The following is a 7,262-nucleotide window of genomic DNA, read 5'->3' on the forward strand; positions in this document are numbered from 1 at the left end:
TTCAAGATGGCAGAGGAGTGAGACGTGGAGATCACCTTCCTCCCCATAAATACATCAAAAATACATCTACATGTGGAACAACTCTGACAGAACACCTACTGAACGCTGGCAGAAGACCTCAGACTTCCCAAAAGGCAAGAAACTCCCCCACGTACCTGGGTAGGGCAAAAGAAAAAAGAAAAAACAGAGACAAAAGAATAGGGACAGGACCTGCACCTCTGGGAGGGAGCTGTGAAGGAGGAAAAGTTTCCACACACTAGGAAGCCCCTTCACTGGCAGAGACAGGGGTGGGGAGGGGGGGGAAGCAGCTTCGGAACCACGGAGGAGAGTACAGCAACAAGGGTGCAAAGGGCAAAGCAGAGAGATTCCCACACAGAGGATTGGTGCCGACCAGCACTCACCAGCCTGAGAGGCCTGTCTGCTCACCCGCTGGGACGGCTCGGCGCTGGCAGCTGAGGCTCAGGCTTTGGAGGTCGGATCCCAGGGAGAGGACTGGGGTTGGCTGCATGAACACAGCCTAAAGGGGGCTAGCGCACCACAGCTAGCCGGGAGGGATTCCAGGAAAAAGTCTGGATGTGCCTAAGAGGCAAGAGACCATTGTTTCGGTGTGCGCAAGGAGAGGGGATTCAGAGCACCACCTAAATGAGCTCCAGAGACAGGCGCGAGCCGCGGCTATTAGCGCGGACCCCAGAGACAGGCATAAAACAGGCTGCTGCTGCAGCCACCGAGAAGCCTGTGTGCAAGCACAGGTCACTCTCCACACCTCCCCTCCTGGGAGCCTATGCAGCCTGCCACTGCCAGAGTCCCGTGATCCAGGGACAACTTCCATGGGAGAACACACGGTGCGCCTCAGGCTGATGCAACGTCACGCCGCCCTCTGCCACCACAGTCTTGCCCCGCACTCTGTACCCCTCCCTGCCCCCGGCCTGAGTGAGCCAGAGCCCCCTAATCAGCTGCTCCTTTAGCCCCATCCTGTCTGAGCGAAGAGCAGACGCCCTCAGGCGACCTACACACAGAGGCGGGTCCAAATCCAAAGCTGAACCCCAGGAGCTGCGTGAACAAAGAAGAGAAAGGGAAATCTCTCCCAGGAGCCTCAGGAGCAGCAGATTAAATCTCCACAATCAACTTGATGTACCTGCATCTGTGGAATACCTGAATAGACAACAAATCATCCCAAAATTGAGGCGGTAGACTTTGGGAGCAACTGTAGACTTGGGGTTTGCTTTCTGCATCTAATTTGTTTCTGGTTTTATGTTTAACTTAGTTTAGTATTTAGAGCTTATTATCATTGGTAGATTTGTTTATTGATTTGGTTGCTCTCCTCCTTTATATATATATATATATATATATATATACATATATATATATATATATATATATATATACATATATATTATATATATATATATATAAAATTTCCTTTTTCTCTTTTTGTGAGTGTGTATGTGTATGCTTTTTGTGTGATTTTGTCTGTATAGCTTTGCTTTTACCATTTGTCCTAGAGTTCTGTCTGTTTTATTTTTAGTTTGTTTGTTTTATTTTTTGGTATAGTTTTTAGTGCTTGTTATCATTGGTGGATTGGTGTTTGGTTTGGTTGCTCTTTTCTCTTTCTTTCTTGCTTTTTATTACTTTTTTATTTTTAATAATATTTCTTTTTATTTTAACAACTTTATTTTATTTTATTTTCCCTCCCTTCCTTCTTTCTTCTTTCTTTCTTTTCTTTCTTTCCTTCTGCCTCTCCCTCTCCCTCTCCCTCCCCCTCCCCCTCTCCCTCTCTCTCTCTCTTTCCTTCTGACCCATGTGGCTCACAGGGTCTTGGTGCTATGGCCAGGCTTCAGGCCTGAGCCTCTGAGGTGGGAGAGCAGAGTTCAGTACACTGGACCACCAGAGACCTCCCAGCCCCACGTAATATCAAATGTCAAAAGCTCTCCCAGAGATCTCCAGCTCAACGCTAAGACCCAGCTCCACTCAATGACCAGCAAGCTACAGTGCTGGACACCCTATGCCAAACAACTAGCAAGACAGGAACACAACACACCCATTAGCAGAGAGGTTGCCTAAAATCATAATAAGGTCACAGACACCCCAGAACACCACCAGACACTATCCTGCCCACCAGAAAGACAAGATCCAGCCTCATCCACCAGAACACAGGCACTAGTCCCCTCCATCAGGAAGCCTACACAACCCACTTACCCACCTTACCCACCGGGGGCAGACACCAAAAGCAACAGGAACTACGAACCTGCAGCCTGTGAAAAGGAGACCCCAAACACAGTAAGTTAAGCAAAATGAGAAGACAGAGAAATACACAGCAGATGAAACAGCAAGGTAAAAACCCACCAGAACAAACAAATGCAGAGGAAATAGGCAGTCTACTTAAAAAAGAATCCAGAGTAATGATAGTAAAGATGATCCAAAATGTTGGAAATAGAATGGAGAAAATATAAGAAACGTTTAACAAGGATCTAGAAGAACTAAAGAGCAAACAAACAATGATGAACAACACAAAAATGAAATTAAAAATTCTCTAGAAGGAATGAATAGTGGAATAATTGAGGCAGAAGAACGGATAAGTGACCTGGAAGATAAAATAGTGGAAATAACTACCACAGAGCAGAATAAAGAAAAAAGAATGAAAAGAATTGCGAACAGTCTCAGAGGCCTCTTGGACAACATTAAACGCACCAACATTTGAATTACAGGGGTCCCAGAAGAAGAAGAGAAAAAAAAGGGACTGAGAAAATACTGGAAGAGATTATAGTTGAAAATTTCCCTAATATGGGAAAGGAAATAGTCAATCAAGTCCAGGAAGCCCAGAGAGTCCCATAGAGGACAAATCCAAGGAGAAACACGTCAAGACACATATTAATCAAACTATCAAAAATTAAATACAAAGAAAAAATCTTAAAAGCAGCAAGGGAAAAGCAACAAATAACATACAAGGGAATCCCCATAAGGTTAACAGCTGATCTTTCCACAGAAACTCTGCAAGCCAGAAGGGAGTGGCAGGACATATTAAAAGTGATGAAAGGGAAAAACCTACAACCAAGATTATTCTACCCAGCAAGGATCTCATTCAGATTCAACAGAAAAATTAAAACCTTTACAGACAAGTAAAAACTAAGAGAATTCAGCACCACCAAACCAGCTTTACAGCAAATGCTAAAGGAACTTCTCTAGGCAGCAAACACAAGAGAAGGAAAAGACCTACAATAACAAACCCAAAACAATTAAGAAAATGGTCATAGGAACATACATATCAATAATTACCTTAAATGTAAATGGATTAAATGCTCCAACCAAAAGACATAGACTGGCTGAATGGATACAAAAACAAGACCCATATATATGCTGTCTACAAGAGACCCACTTCAGACCTAGGGACACATACAGACTGAAAGTGAGGGGAGAGAAAAAGATATTCCATGCAAATGGAAATCAAAGGAAAGCTGGACTAGCAATTCTCATATCAGACAAAATAGACTTTAAAACAAAGACTATTACAAGAGACAAAGAAGGACATTACATAATGATCAAGGGATCTATCCAAGAAGAAGATATAACAACTGTAAATATTTATGCACCCAACATAGGAGCACCTCAGTACATAAGGCAAATGCTAACAGCCATAAAAGGGGAAATCGACAGTAACACAATAATAGTAGGGGACTTTAACACCCCACTTTCACCAATGGTCAGATCATCCAAAATGAAAATAAATACGGAAACACAAGGTTTAAATGATACATTAAACACGATGGCCTTAATTGATATTTAGAGGACATTCCATCCAAAAGCAGCAGATTACACTTTTTTCTCAAGTGCTCATGGAACATTCTCCAGGATAGATCATATCTTGGGTCACAAATCAAGCCTTGGTAAATTTAAGAAAATTGAAATCATATGAAGTATCATTTCCAACCAGAAAGCTATGAGACTAGATATTAATTACAGGAAAAAATCTGTTAAAAATACAAACACATGGAGGCTAAACAATACACTACTAAATAACCAAGAAGAAATCAAAGAGGAAATTAAAAAATACCTAGAGACAAATGACAATGAAAACATGACAACCCAAAACCTATGGGATGCAGCAAAAGCAGTTCTAATAGGGAAGCTTATAGCAATACAATCCTACCTCAGGAAACAAGAAACATCTCAAATAAACAACCTAACCTTTCATCTAAAGCAATTAGAGAAAGAAGAACAAAAAAACCCCAAAGTTAGCAGAAGGACAAAAATCAAAAAAGTTCAGATCAGAAATAAACGAAAAAGAAATGAAGGAAACGATAGCAAAGATCAATAAAACTAAAAGCTGGTTCTTTGAGAAGATAAACAAAATTGATAAACCATTAGCCAGACGCATCAAGAAAAAAAGGGAGAAGACTCAAATCAATAGAATTAGAAATGAAAAAGGAGAAGTAACAACTGACACTGAAGAAACCCAACGGATCATGAGAGATTACTACAAGCAACTATATGCCAATAAAATGGACAACCTGGAAGAAATGGACAAATTCTTAGAAAAGCACAACCTTCTGAGACTGAACTAGGAAGAAACAGAAAATATAAACAGACCAATCACAAGCACTGAAATTGAAACTGTGATTAAAAATCTTCCAACAAACAAAAGCCCAGGACCAGATGGCTTCACAGGCAAATTCTAACAGACATTTAGAGAAGAGCTAACACCTATCCTTCTCAAACTAGTCCAAAATATAGCAGAGGGAGGAACACTCCCTAACTCATTCCACAAGGCCACCATCACCCTGATACCAAAACCAGTTAAAGATATCACAAAAAAAGAAAACTAGAGGCGAATATCACTGATGAACGTAGATGCAAAAATCCTCAACAAAATACTAGCACACAGAATCCAACAGCACATTAAAAGGATCATACACCATGATCAAGTGGGGTTTACCTCAGGAATGCAAGGATTCTTCAATATATGCAAATCAATCAATGTGATATACCATATTAACAAAGTGAAGGAGAAAAACCATATGATCACCTCAATAGATGCAGAAAAAGCTTTTGACAAAATTCAACACCCATTTATGACAAAAACCCTCCAGAAAGTAGGCACAGAGGGAACTTATCTCAACATAATAAAGGCCATATATGACAAACCCACAGCCAACATCGTTCTTAATGGTGAAAAACTGAAACCATTTCCACTAAGATCAGGAACAAGACAAGGTTGCCCACTCTCACAACTATTATTCAACATAGTCTTGGAAGTTTTAGCCACAGCGATCAGAGAAGAAAAAGAAATAAAAGGAATCCAAATCAGAAAAGAAGAAGTAAAACTGTCACTGTTTGCAGATAACATGATACTATACATAGAGAATCTTAAAGATGCTACTAGAAAACTACTAGAGCTACTCCATGAATTTGGTAAAGTAGCAGTATACAAAATTAATGCACAGAAATCTCTTACATTCCTATACACTAATGATTAAAAACCTGAAAGAGAAATTAGGGAAACGCTCCCATTTACCACTGCAACAAAAAGAATAAAATACCTAGGAATAAACTTACCTGAGGAGACAAAAGACCTGTATGTAGAAAATTATAAGACACTGATGAAAGAAATGAAAGATGATACAAACAGATGGAGAGATATATCATGTTCTTGGATTGCAAGAATCAACATTGTGAAAATGACAATACTACCCAAAGCAATCTACAGATTCAATGCAATCCCTATCAAACTACCAACGGCATATTTCACAGAAGCAGTACAAAACATTTCACAATTTGTATGGAAACACAAAAGACGCCAAACAGCCAAAGCAATACTGAGAAAGAAAAACAGAGCTGGAGGAATCAGGCTCCCGGACTTCAGACTATACTACAAAGCTACAGTAGTCAACACAGTATGGTACTGGCACCAAAACAGAAATATAGCTAAATGGAACAGGATAGAAAGCCCAGAGATAAACCCACATACATATATGGTCACCTTATCTTTGATAAAAGAGGCATGAATATAAAATGGAGAAGACAGCCTCTTCAATAAGTGGTGCTGGGAAAACTGGACAGCTAGATGTAAAAGAATGAAATTAGAATACTCCCTAACACCATAAACAATAATAAACTCAAAATGGATTAAAGACCTAAATGTAAGGCCAGACACTATAAAACTCTTAGAGGAAAACAAAGGCAGAACACTCTGACATAAATCACAGCAAGATCCTTTTTGACCCACCTCCTAGAGAAATGGAAATAAAAACAAATATAAACAAATGGGAGCTAATGAAACTTAAAAGCTTTTGCACAGCAAAGGAAACCATGAACAAGACCAAAAGACAACCCTCAAAATGGGAGAAAATATTTGCAAATGAAGCAACTGACAAAGGATTAATCTCCAAAATTTACAAGCAGCTCATTCAGCTCAGTATCAAAGAAACAAACAACCCAATCCAAAAATGGGCAGAAGACCTAAATAGACATTTCTCCAAAGAGGATATACAGATTGCCAACAAGCACATGAAAGGATGCTCAACAACACTGATCATTAGAGAAATGCAAATCAAACTACAATGAGATATCACCTCACACCAGTCAGAATGGCAATCATCAAAAAATCTACAAACAATAAATGGTGGAGAGGGTGTGGAGAAAAGGGAACCCTCCTGCACTGTTGGTGGGAATGTGAATTGATACAGCCACTGTGGAGAACAGTATAGAGGTTCCTTAAAAAACCAAAAATTGAACTGTTATATGACCCAGCATTCCCACTACTGGGCATATACCCTGAGAAAACCATAATTTAAAAAGATACATGTACCACAGTGTTCACTGCAGCACTATTTACAATAGTCAGGATATGGAAGCAACCTACGTGTCCATCGACAGATGAATGGATAAAGAAGATGTGGCACATATATGCAATGGAATATTATTCAGCCATAAAAAGAAATGGAGTTACTTGTAGTGAGGTGGATGGACCTAGAGTCTGTCATACAGAGTGAAGTAAGTCAGAAAGAGAAAAAGAAATACCATATGCTAACACATAGATATGGTATCTAAAAAAAAAAAAGGTTCTGAAGAACCTAGGGGCAGGACAGGAATAAAGATGCAGACGTAGAGAATGGACTTGAGGACATGGGGAGGAGGAAGGGTAAGCTGGGACCAAGTGAGAGAGTGGCATGGACATATATACAGTACCAAATGCAAAATAGATAGCTAGTGAGAAGCAGCCGCACAGCACGGGGAGACCAGCTCGGTGCTTTGTGACCACCTAGAGG

The 7,262-nt window shown here is 40.2% G+C and overlaps 1 protein-coding gene across 5 annotated transcripts in view; it reads right to left on the reverse strand.

Annotated features, from left to right (window-relative positions):
- Nucleotides 1–7,262, reverse strand: part of DLC1 (DLC1 Rho GTPase activating protein) — a 404,379-nt gene that overhangs the window by 246,040 nt on the left and 151,077 nt on the right. The gene's annotated exons all lie outside the window — the stretch shown is intronic.

This window comes from Balaenoptera borealis, assembly GCF_965194805.1.
Source record: "Balaenoptera borealis genome assembly, chromosome: 21".
Taxonomy (NCBI): Eukaryota; Metazoa; Chordata; class Mammalia; order Artiodactyla; family Balaenopteridae; genus Balaenoptera; species Balaenoptera borealis.